This window comes from Canis lupus, chromosome 10 (genome assembly GCF_011100685.1).
Source record: "Canis lupus familiaris isolate Mischka breed German Shepherd chromosome 10, alternate assembly UU_Cfam_GSD_1.0, whole genome shotgun sequence".
In the NCBI taxonomy this organism is placed as follows: Eukaryota; Metazoa; Chordata; class Mammalia; order Carnivora; family Canidae; genus Canis; species Canis lupus.
The window spans coordinates 26,563,139-26,575,273 of NC_049231.1; the positions used below are offsets into that span (position 1 = coordinate 26,563,139).

The following is a 12,135-nucleotide window of genomic DNA, read 5'->3' on the forward strand; positions in this document are numbered from 1 at the left end:
ATCTCATCCGGTGCCAAAATGTTTCCAGAAAGGCCCTGCAGGGAGGCCAGGATACCAGACAGGAAGCGCTCGGGATCCCAGCCTCCAGCCCGGCCTCTCTGGCACAAGGATGAGATGGGGTTTGCCCTGGCGCCTGGCTCAGTGTGGAAGACGGAGGGCTTGGAGACTGGGGTCCCTGATGCTCCCGGTCCATGTGGGCCAGGTCCTGCAGGTCATCCTGCCTGGGTGACCTTGGACAAGGCTTCTCTTGTTCAAGCCTCAGTTTCCACACGTGTTAAGCAGAGGGGATGGACTCAATGGGAGGCCAGGACTCTCCTAAAATTCTCTGCAGCGTGGCATGTATGTGTGTGTGTGTGTGTGTGTGTGTGAGCATGTGGAATGTGCATGCGCATGCATAAACATGGGTGTTCATGTATGTTTGCGAGGATGCAATCATGTACTTGCTTGTGTGAACCTGTGTGTGCACATCACGCACATGCATGTTTTTCTGGGAGAAGGTCTATGGTTGTTACTGGATTCCCAAAGGGTTCAGGACCCAGGTGAGGAACTGCCGGGCTCTCCCCCACCATTCCTTGGGGTCCCTCCCACTGTGGGGACTCCTGTCACTCTTCCAAGGCTCCCACCTGTGTCCTTGCTGTACCTTCCCCACGCCTGTTCCTGCTTCTGCTCCCTTCCCACGGAGCAGTCAGTGTGGCTCTGGATGGCACAGGTCAGATCACCTCCCTCCTCTGCTCAAATCGTGCTGTGGCTCCCATCTCACCCAAAGTGAAGTCAGAGTGTGGGTGGGGGGGTTCACAAGTCCCTGCCTGGTCAAGACTGGTGCCTCCCTGGCCCCTCCCTCCAGTCTGTCCCCGTGCCCATCAACCTACTGTGTGCTGGCTGTTTCCTCCATCCAGACCTCTCTTCCCCCTCCAACCCAGGTACCCATGGGGTGCCCTCTTTTCTCCGGTCTCAGTGCAATGTGGGGCTACCTCAAATGGCCCTTAGGGTGCAGCTCCCTGACCCCTTTGTCTGCTCTCCTTTCTCCACAGCACTTTTGGCCATCTAACATACAAGGCAACTTCCTACGCCTCTTGTTCTTTTGCTTGTCTCACCTCCCAGAACATAATCCCTACTAGGGCTGCTGTCACCCCAGCACCGGGCACAGCCCAGCACATAGTAGGTGCTCAACAAATCCTGTCACATAAGCCTCAGACCACCTCCTTCCCTGGCCCTCATATGTAGTGTCCATTGTTGGGGGGGGGTGCGTGAGGGATGGTGGGAACCCAGACAGAGAAGCATCCACCTTCCAGGGGCTTCCAGTCCCCCTGTTAGGGCCAGGGCTGCTGCGTGATTGCACATGGACATAACCGAGGATTCCAGTGGCCGCTGGTACGAGGAGCTGCACACTTAGCTGAGTCCTGGCGACCACTCCTAGAAACGCCAAGCCCTCCTCCCTCCCCGGGAAGCCCCCTTAAGCCTCATGCTGCTGGATCTGCACGTGAGGAAACGGACAGAGCCTATTCGATGGCTGAGAGGCAGAGCCAGGACCTGGACCCCAGAGCCAGTGCTCCGGCCATCAGGCGCCAGATCCCCTCCTGGGCTTCTCCCTCGTGACAGCCAACCCCACAGAGAGAGAGGAAGATGAGCACATGGTGGGGCGGGGTTCTAGCCACTCATTGATTGAGAGCCTACGGTGTGCTAGGCTCTGGGTGCCAGGCTCTAGGCTCCAGGCTGCAGTGGAGGCAGAGAGAAACCAGACTCTCCTCTGTCCCAGGAGAACCCAGGCCAGCAGATGAGACAGAAAGACAGCAGGGAGGTGGCCAGACGGTCCACCTGGGTTGGGAGGGTGGAGGCGATGTCGGCTGGGCCTCAAAGGTTGGGGCAGATTTAGAAACACAGCAAAAAAGGGGAAAGGGTGTCCAGGCTGAGGATGGATGGGGAAGGGCCTAGTCATAGCTAAGAAGTGAGGGTGTGTGTGTGTGTGTGTGTGTGTGTGTGTAGGGAGCCTAACGACCCCCCACAAGCTCCAAGGACAGTGCAGGTGCTGAGGGAGGGATGGGGTCAGCAGGTGTCCCCCACTGCAGCCCCTGGCCAGCGCAGGAGGGTGGCCTGCTGGAGTGAGGCCTGGGGGCTGGATCTCCAAGGTGAACGGGCTGAGTCGCACCAGTGGTCACACCAGGGCAGAGATGCAGACACACCCACACCCAAATGTGTGTGCGCACACCCAGCACATGCACAGAGCAGGCCCCCATCTGCTGGCGGGAGCACTCCCTGGGAGACTCCCTGCCCTAGTGTCACACTCATACACATGCACACGGAGCCTTGTGTGCACAGACCCACAGACACACTCCAGGTGCATACACACAGAGAACACCCCCCTACGCCCACAAGCCCTGTCGGGCATTCCCCACAAACCCACAGGAAAGTCCCACAGGGCCACCGCGGGAGGGCAGGGCAGCGCACAGCCCACCCAGAGCCACCCTCCCGCCTCCCGGGCCCCCGCTTCACACAATCAGCACCTGCTTTGGCAAAGGGGCCTTGAAACGCCATAAGCAGACGTGAGACACGAGCGTGGCAGTGCTGAGTCACGGCCTGTCCGTCGCACGGCTCCTGGGCTCTGGGGCCCTCCAGTGAGGTGCCCTCCACACAGATGCCGAGCCAGCCCTTGGCCGCACCCGGGGTCTTGGAGGCGCCTTGGGTCGGCAGGTTCTCTTGTCCTTCTGGCCGCCAGAAATCTGAAGAACAGGGTGCTGCTGGAGTCCTGGCGGGGTCCGGGCTGCGCAGCTGGAGCCGAGGGGACCCGTGGAGCTGGAAGGACAGTGAAGCTCCCCGCCGGGGACACGGAGGTACTGTCGAGCCCGAGGCCGTCGCAACTGCCCAGATGTGGCCACTGAGCCTCACGCCCGACACCTGGCCAGGGTCTCCTCCGGCGCCCTCACGCCTCCTGCTGAGCGGGACTCACTCGACTCTGGCCCCAGGGCAGCTTTGGCTGGGGGAGATCCGGGGTCCCACCGCCCGGAACTGCTCAGCACCCGCCAGGTTCTTCATGGGCGTCGTGGGCCTTCAGAAATTTGGCAAGAGTTGCTCCACCACTTCTCCTCTCAGGTTCTTTAGAGACTCCTCCTGTGACAGATTCCAGATCCTTCTATGCCAGCTGCGCTCCCTTTGCCCCCACCGTCTGCCTCCAGACATGGCCTGAGTAGCACCGACACACAGAGGGCCTCTTGCGTCCCCTAACAGCCCGTCCCCCAGTTTACCCAACCGGCTCTTGTGGCGGGGTTTCTGGTCACTGTTGCATGCTTCCTGCGAGCTGCTACACTTGGTGCTTGGAAAGGCTCCAGCGCTCAAAAAACTCTGGTTTAAAGAAAGCTCAGCCACATTATGGTATAAGACTGTGGATTAGAACATGGGTGGAGAAGGCAGGGCTTGAGTTCCACTATCGTTGCAGCCATTTCAATCTCTCCATGCCTCAGTTTCTCCTTTTGTACCCTGGCAATGAGAACTGTATCTACTGCTTAGGATCATTGTCAGGAATGAGTAAGTTTAGACTGTTCAGCGCTTAGGACATAGTGAGTGCCATGACGACTCATGTGTGGTCAGTGCTCAGGAAATGACTGCTCAGAGTCCCCCCTCAGTGACTTCCTTCTGGAATCTTCCAGTTGGAAGGGGTCTTTGAAGGCCATGTAGTTCCAGTCCTAGGCCAAATGCACCAGTGAGAAAACAGGGATTAGAAAGAGGCTGGATCCTGCCCAGGGCCATAAGAATCTAGCTGCTAGCACCGCATCCCATGACCATGGCCTTCAACCCATGGCAGTGCACATGGCCCAAGACCCTGGGCCCAGACCATGTGCCTAGGCTCACACTGCCACTCTTCAGGATGTTTGATCCCTGCCTCCAGCCAGGACCAGGGCTGCAGAGGTTGGGGCCCTATGACCTGAAGAGGCCCTGCCTGGGCCAGGGCTTATGCAGAAGAGATACCCTGCTTCTGGTACCTTCTTGGGAGGCCAGAGCACCCACCCTCAGCTTAGGACCAGGATCTTCAACAAGTCCAGACCTTCTGAGGGGATGTCAGTGGCATGGGCAGGCTGTAGAGAAAGCTGGGGTGGGAGTCAGCAGCCAGGGTTCTAGAACAGTCCACACCCCTTGACTCACTAAGAGTCACTTGTACAATGAGGGGCTTGGCCTTGGGAATTCCTCAAAGGAGATTAGTACCTCTCCCAGGTCACAAAGCCAATTCTCAGGACTTGTCCCCACAAGGCATGCCACTCCTGGCAGGGGAGGAGGTAACCCAGGCCAGGGAAGAGGGATACTCAGGTGGAAGATGGATGTCAGGGTGGGGCCCAGCTGAGCAGGGAGCCTCCAGCCCAAGGGTCTGACTGTCCTGTGGCCTTAAGCCTGCTAGTGTAGACATGTGCCCCACACTGGCCCCTTTCAACCCTCCTGCCCCAGGATGGCCTGTCCCGGCAGAGTGGGGGTGGGGAAGGCCAGAGCCCGGGGCTCAGTGTCCATGGGAGGGGATGCCTTGGACCAGGCTGCCTCCCTCGGTGCCCACCAGGATTCCCAGCACCCCTGTCCCGCCTGCACGCCCCTAGGGAGCTGCTGGACCACCTCCACCAGCTCTTTACTGGGCCCTGCCTGGCACCCACCAGGGCTGCCAGCGTTTCCTGGGGCTTGGAGTTACACTGCAGTACAAGACGGAATCAGGATCCCCGTGCAGCAGAGGACGGTGAGACGGGACAGCTGCTGTGCAAAACAGCGTGGCAGGTCCTCAAACAATAAGATACAGAGTTATCGTGTGACTCAGCAATTCCACTTCTGGGTACATACACCCCAAAATTGAAAGCAGCGTCTTGAACAAATATCTATGCGCCCCTGTTCATAGCATCTTTATTCACAACAGCCAGATGGTGGAAGCGACCCAGGGTCCGCGGATGGACGAGTGGTCTGTACGTGCATCGGGATATTATTCAGCCTTCACGAGAAAGGAAATGCTGACGCGTGCTCTACCATTCGGGCAAACGTCGAAGACATCATACAAAGTGAAATAAGCCCGTCACAGAAGAACACAGGGGACAAGTTCTGACTCCACTCACACGAGGCACCTGGAGAAGTCAAGTTCATAGAGACGGGAAGAGCGGTGATCGCTGGGAAATGAGGAATTATTGTTTAAAGGGTATGGTTTCAGGGGCACCTGGGTGGCTCAGTCAGTTGAGTGTCTGACTCTTGATCTTGGCTCAGGCCAAGATCTTGGGGTCATGGGATGGAGCCCTTCGGGGAGTCGGCTTGTCTCTCCTTCTCCCTCTGCCCTCCCCCCTCGTGCTCCTCTCTCTTCTTTTCTCTCTCTCTAAAATGCATAAATAAAATCTTAAATAAAATAAAGGGTATAATTGCAGTTGGGGAAGAATTGCTTTGGAGAGGGGTGGTGGCAAAGGCCCAGAATGCCACAGCCCTGCACACGGTCAAGTTTATGTGATGTGGATTTTGCCATAGTGATTGACAAAAGGAATTAGGAGGTGGGGAGCCCACTGGGGATGGGTAGAGCATGGGCTCCGGACTGGTGACTAACTCTGCGACCCCAGGCAAGTCCCTGGGCCTCTCTATGTGCATTCATCTCCTTTGCTATAAAATGAAATAGGAGAAGCGTGCTCACCCTGGCCCCCGGGGTTGTCAGGAGGGTCGTAGGAGCTGCTGGACTTCAAGTGTGCAGAGCAGGGCCCAAGCAGAGTGGTCAGGCCTGCCTTTCTCTTTTCCCATTTCTTCTTTTTTTCTTTTTTTAAAGATTTTATTTTATTTATTCATGAGAGACACAGAGTGAAAGAGAGGCAGAGACACAGGCAGAGGGAGAATCAGGCTCCATGCAGGGAGCCCGACGTGGGACTCGATTCCGGGTCTCCAGGATCACACCCTGGGCTGAAGGCGGCACCAAACCAGTGGGCCACCCGGGCTGCCCTCTTTTCCCATTTCTCAGATGAGCAAACCGAGGTCCAGAGAGGTAAGAAGCTTTCCCAAGATCACACAGCCAATGACTGGCCAGGCAAGACTGGACCCCAGAGCCTGGGGCGGCCACTCTGCCGTTCCTGAGGACTTTAGGGGGTGGAGGTGTCAGGAGGATTTGCATGGCCTCCTCCCCACCAACCGATGAACATCTCTATCTGGAGCCAACATATTTTCAGAATGTGGGACATGGGGGGTGGGGCTAGGGTGGAGCTGCTGGGAGGAAGTTTCTTGCCATCAGGGAGGTCCCGGGGCAGGGCAGGGCAGGTGGAGGGCCCGGGCATCGCTCCCTGCCAGCGCGGCTCCTCAGCAAAGCCCAGGCAGGGCCTGTAGAGTGTTGTCACCAACAGGATGAGCAGGCCCGGCCTCATTCCCCGCTGGAGCTCAGCCATCTTACCCTCGGGGCTGGGGAGCAGGGCAGCTGGGGCCAGGGAGGGAAAGACCCAGAGGCCTGAAGAGAGAGGGCTCTGAGGCCTGCGGACCCCTGGGCCTGGCCAGGGCCAGCCTAGTCTTCTCGTCCCCCTGCAGCCAGGCCCTGGAGCTCCCTGGGCCCTCCCTCCCCTGCCCCGCCATGGGTCATCATCAGCTCTCCCACGCCTGCCGCACAGGAGTCTGACAGGAGGCAAGAACCCACTAAGGGCAGGATCCTTGCTGGAAGAACAGCTGCCAAAGTGGTTGCCGACAGTCGCTCCCGTCCCTGTAACTCTGCCACGCGGTCACGGTCTGCCTCCCCTGGGGTCTGGGCAGCCTGGGTGTGTGATGTGCTTTGACCAAAAGGATGACTTGGAAGCAACTGAGAGATTTCAGGCCTAGGCCTTAAAAGACTTTACAGCATCTGTTTCTTCCAGCTTCGAAGCCAGAGCCACATAAGGAAATAGGATGACCCCACTAGAGAGACGCCACATGGAAGGGCCCCTAGAAAGCAGGAAGACAGGAGAAAGGCCCAGCCTGCCCCTGGCTGCTGGGCCACTCCTGCTGCAGCCCCAGGCATGTGAGGGAGGCTGGTCAGGTGCCCCATAAGACAATGCACGCAGCAGAGAAGAGGGGGCCCTGCCCAGCTCTGCCCAAACTGCAGAATCGGGAGCAAATCCAGGCTGGTGGTTGCTGTGAGGCACTATGGTTGGGGGTTGTTTGTTACCCAGCAATAGTTAACTGATACACTTCACGTCAGGAGACCTTGCTTCCGAAATCTTTGAATCACGCAACATGAGCGTCATCATCTCATGGCAGACCAGGGTCAAGTCTGGCTTCCACTGGTGGTCTGGGCAAGTAACATCACCTCTCTGGGACTTGGTCTACCCCCACAGACAGGATACCGTTGTGCATGGAATGGGGTGAGGATGCAGAGGGCGTGAGTATGGCAAGCGGATCCTGGGCTGGTCCAGAGGTCATGCCTGAGGAACGTGAGCAAGGAATGGAGGCCAGGCCTCTCCGGCTCCTCGGAGGGCCCCTGGGCCAGCAGCCCTGTCCCGCAGAATGATGGCCTCTTCCTGACTGTACTATGGCCGGTCCTACTGCTTTCCAACCCCCTGCGGAGGTGGAGGGAGTGCAGCAGGCAAAGAGAGTCATTCTTCTCCCTCAGCTCAGGAAAGTCATCAGGCTCCTGGAGTTTGAGTCCGTTGAGTTGAAGAGTGCGGCTCCAGGGCTGAGTCAAGCTGACCCCTCCCCAGCTGGCCCAAAGTCTCCAGGGACTTGGAGACACCAGCGCGCTATCGGGGGCTATTGCTGCACCACGTCTACACATGACCGATATCATTTCTGAACCTCCAGCCATCCAGTGAGGCAGATGATGTAGCCACAAGTGACAGAAGAAAAGGTCAGGGCCAAGGGACAAAGCGACTTACCCCACAATCAGAGTTTGTGACTCATCTTGGACCTGGTGGCTTCATACCTGTCCTCCTTCCACCCCACTTTGGTCCCTTCCTGCTCTGGGACAGATGCAGACGAGTTGGTGGTGGCCACCAGCCAAGGCTAAGAGGCTCATTGGAGGGTAGCAGAAGCTCACCGGCTACCATACCTCTGCCAGTGCCACCAGACCCCTGCTGCCACCTGTCCCCCACTGGGGTCACCTTTGTGGGGCAAGGTGTGGACGGGCTCAGCAAGTCTGCAGAACCGAGGGTAGTGGGAGCCTACCAGCCCAGAGCAGAGTGCCACCCAACCCACAGCTCTCCGCCTCTCACTGGGATCCTCCTCCTCCTCCTCCCACCTTCTCCCACCAGCCTATTTCTAGATCTCCTGTTGGAGAAATTGCCAGAAAGTGGGGAATGCAGTCCACACCCAAGGGACTATGGGACTTACACAGGAATGGCTTGTGCAGGGTGGGGTATCTTAAGGATGGGATATGCACATATCGTTTAGTAAGATCTGTGCGCAACTCAGGACCCTGAGATCAAGAGTCCCATGCTCTACTGACCAAGCCGGCCAGGCGCCGCCAGGAAGGGATGTATCTTAAACGGCCCTCGATAGTGAGCAGGCCCACTTGGGGCTGAGGAGCCGGGGGGGTTGCCAAGTCTCCCCGAAGGCCACCCTGGAGCCGCCATGACCTGCCGTCACAGATGGTCTGTCCCCAGGGGGGGATCCTTATCAACATGCGTGCCCAGCTTTGCCCTCCCCTCCTCCCCCTCCTTCCTGTTGGCCTGGACACATGCACTGCTCGCTGCCTGCCTCTCCTGGGAGCCTCCTCCCTGCATAATGGCCCCAGTTTATCTCGTTGGTCATCTCTGCACAGGAAGGAGCCTGGACGGGTGCCAGGGCTGCCTGAGCAGATTATATCATTCACCCCAGGGTGGGTGGGTGGTTCAAAGCAACTGGGTCCTGGGGCTAGCCCCTAGAGGGCCCAGTTCCTGAGCTATCTTCGCAGCCAGACCCCAAAGAGGAAGCAGAGGCCCAGAGATGGGGAGTGACCTGCCCACGCCACACAGCAGGGAAGACATGGAGCGGAGCCTAGAATCCCATCCAGCTACTCCCCGCCCCAGAGCTGCTTCCTGATTGCATCTCAGCAGCTCACAGGAAACGGCTTCTCTGGAGCTTGAGGAGGACGTGACACGGCCCTGACTACCCACACCCATCCCCGGTGGCCCCTGCTCCTCTGCCACCAACATTATCACCAACTTAAAGAACACTCACGCCCAGTAGAGGACAGATTCCCCGCCACGATCTGCTCCTCCTGCCACCTTGGGAGGGACCATCTCTCCTCTTCCAGGGGTGTGGAAACTGAGGCATGGAGAGGTTTGGAAGACCTGGCACGTGGAGCCAGCCCTGACCTTCAGATCTCCTGCTTCCCTGCCCCATTTCCTGCAGCGTCCAGCTCTGAGCAGGGAGTTTCTGGGAGCCATGAAGCCAGGTTTGTCTGTCCCCTCCATCCCCTGTCCTACAGGCTCTCAGCCTCCAGGGCAGGAGGAGGCACAGATGGGCTCGTGGCAGATGCTGAGGCCGCGCAGGGGCACATGTTACCTGGACTCCTGGCCCACAGTGGGGTGCTCTGGGAGGTGCTCTGGGAGGCGGGCGCAGGCCAGGCCTCCTACCTTTTGTTTGCCAGCACCTGTGAGGTTTGGGTCTCCAGCCCTGGAGCTGGGATAAGAGCTGTTTCTTTCTTTCTTTTTTTTTTTTTTTTAAAGATTTTATTTATTTATTCATGAGAGACAGAGAGAGAAGAGAGAGAGAGAGAGAGAGGCAGAGACACAGGCAGAGGGAGAAGCAGGCTCCATGCAGGGAGCCCGACGGGAGACTCAATCCCGTGTCTCCAGGATCACACCCTGGGCCGACGGCAGACGCTGAACCGCTGAGCCACCCAGGGATCCCCATAAGAGCTGCTTCTATACTGGGCCAGGGCACCTGGGTGGCTCCGCGGTTGAATGTCTGCCTTTGGTTCAGGTTGTGATCCCAGGGTCCTGGGATCAAGTTCCACATTGGGCTCCCCGAAGGGAGCCTGCTTCTCACCCGGCTTGTGTCTCTGCCTCTCTCTGTGTCTCTCCTGAATAAATAAATAAAATCTTTTTTTAAAATTAAAAAAAAATAATAAACTGGGCTAGGGTGACAGTCACTCCTTCCTCCCCCCGTGGCCTGTTCCAGCCTCCCCAGGGGTGAATCTGGCCCCCCCGCTGATCCTTGCAGCATTCTCACCCACAACTTTGAGCCCATCCTGCAGGGGGAGAAGCCAAGGCTCAGAAGCCAGGCCACATGGGGACAGGGACCTGGAGCGCACCTCCAAGCCCGCAGCCTTGGGCCTGTTGCCTTCTCCGAGGCTCCTTCTCCCTCTGGTCTCTCGGAGCACAGCTTTCTTCTCACTGGAGCCTCCAGGTTGGGGGGCGAGGTGCGCAGCTCACAGCAGGCCTGACCAGGTCCCATGAAGCCGGGCCCCCAGGCCGCCAGCCCAGGGGTGGGGGGGCCTGGATCGTGGATTTATCCCAGAGAAGGTCGCATGAGGACCCTAGGTTTCTTTTTCATTCCTCCCTGCACTTGCTGCTGCTTGCTGTCATCCGATACCCTCACTATTTCCTTGTTGGCGCTCTGTCTCCCTGGGCAGGGCCATAGCTGTCCCTCACCTGTGCAGTCCTAATCAGGCCCCTGGTGCCTATTTTCTGAGTGAATGAGCAGTCGTGGCCCTGGGCCGCCGGAGGCCAGTCAGAGAGGTGCTGGTGGTAGCTGGGTCAGGTGTGGTGGGGCTGAAGGAGGAAGGGATCCCGTCCAGGTGGGGTGTTGGATGGGGAAGACAGGCCCCAGGCCCACCGCCCCTGACTGTTGGGCTCCGGCTGGGTCCTTGGTGGACACTGCTGCTGGGCGGGGCCGGGACCATGTCTCATCGCCCTCCACATCCGCTGGGCGAGGGCTGGAGCTTAGCCCTAGGGTCCGCTGCCCACCGCATCTTCCACTCCTCAAACTCTACCCCCCCGGCCAAGCCTCCCTTCATCATCCTGCTCCCCGCATCCTCCCTGCCCGCAGGTTCCTCCTTCCCCTATGCTTGCACACACTCATGGCTCCCTCACTCAGGAAACCCTTCTGAGACTGGCCCTGGTGCTGGCCCCATGGGGATGCAGAGATGACTGTGCCTCAGGGGACACAGAAGCCAGATCACAGCATTGCGTAAGACAGGGCAACGCATGACTGCTCTTTTAAAGAAAGTATTTCTCGTGGATCCTGGGGTTGTCTTCAATCACTTTTATTATAGTGTTTCTTCATTATGCACAGACACAGAGCCAGGTGTAAACCTCTCATGCTCATGTTTGCCTCCGACAATAAAACCAAAGGGAAGTTACAGAAACAAATATAAAGAACACAGTGGCAGAGGCAATACAAATTCAAATTGACAACAGGAAAGGGCCCTGCTGGCTCTGAGCACCAGTGGGGCTGGTTCCCAAGGCGGTGGGGGCCCTCACTCCTCCCCCAGCCTCCTGTGGTCACCTCCTGTCCACAACCCTACAGGGCCCTGGCTGGGGGCTGGGTCAGTGCCTGCGCAGCTCCTGCCCTGTCCCCTCCGTCCCCTCCGTCCCCTCCGCCGGGCATCGTCTCCCCCCTGCTCTCCCCCAGTGACTATAGTCTCAACCACCCTGGTCAACATGAACCCAAATACATCGGGCGCGTGGCAGGATGTATTTGTCTTGATTGTGGTAAAGTGGGCCTCCTGGGTGGCTCAATCGGTTAAGGATTTGCCTCTGACTCAGGTCATGACCCCGGGATCCTGGGTTCAAGGCCCACGTTGGCCTCCCTGCTCAACGGGGAGCCTGCTTCTCCCTCTCCCTCTACCTCCCTCTGGCTCGTGCCTTATCTCTCTTTCCTTCAATAGATAAATAAGATCTTTAAAAAAAAATAATTGTGGTGAAGTATACACAAGATAAAATTTGCCATTTAAAAAAAATTTTTACCATTTTAACCATTTCTGGAGCTAAATGTATACAGTCCAGTGGCATCAAGTACATTCACGTTGCTGTGCGCCCGGCACCACCACCACCGTCCCCAGGGGCCACTCCCACGCTCCTCCCCCATCCCGGGCAACCACCCTTCTACTTTCTGACTCTGTGAACTTGCCTCCTCCGGGTTCTACATATGAGTCAACCAGACAGCATTTATCCTTCCGTGGCAGGCTTATTTCGCTTACTGTAATATTCTCAAGCTTCACATGTTGTAGCAAGTGTCAGAGTTTCCTGGGTTTTGTTTTGTTTT

General features: G+C 57.8%; 1 protein-coding gene and 1 long non-coding RNA gene across 7 annotated transcripts in view; one reads left to right on the forward strand and one right to left on the reverse strand.

The window, feature by feature from the left end:
* Positions 1–10,467, reverse strand: part of MGAT3 (beta-1,4-mannosyl-glycoprotein 4-beta-N-acetylglucosaminyltransferase) — a 47,234-nt gene extending 36,767 nt beyond the window's left edge. The window contains exons 1-2 of one of the 4 annotated variants that reach the window (XM_038550511.1): positions 10,181–10,467; positions 2,502–3,677 (exon numbers count right to left, since the gene is read on the reverse strand). The gene's annotated coding sequence lies outside the window, so the exon portion shown is untranslated. Of the gene's footprint in view, positions 1–2,501; positions 3,678–3,974; positions 4,138–10,180 lie in introns of those variants that run through there. The other 3 variants (XM_038550509.1, XM_038550510.1, XM_038550508.1) reach the window with 3 other exon arrangements.
* LOC111097647 lies at positions 2,963–5,820 on the forward strand. Of its 3 annotated transcripts, none has more exons than XR_005365571.1 (4): positions 2,963–4,265; positions 4,632–4,801; positions 4,883–5,155; positions 5,762–5,820. It is a non-coding gene; the product is annotated as an uncharacterized LOC111097647 (long non-coding RNA). The 3 variants fall into 3 exon arrangements; XR_005365572.1 differs by having other exon boundaries at positions 3,133–4,265; positions 4,632–4,708; XR_005365573.1 differs by lacking the exon at positions 4,632–4,801 and having other exon boundaries at positions 3,146–4,265.
* Positions 10,468–12,135: the final 1,668 nt, after the last annotated feature.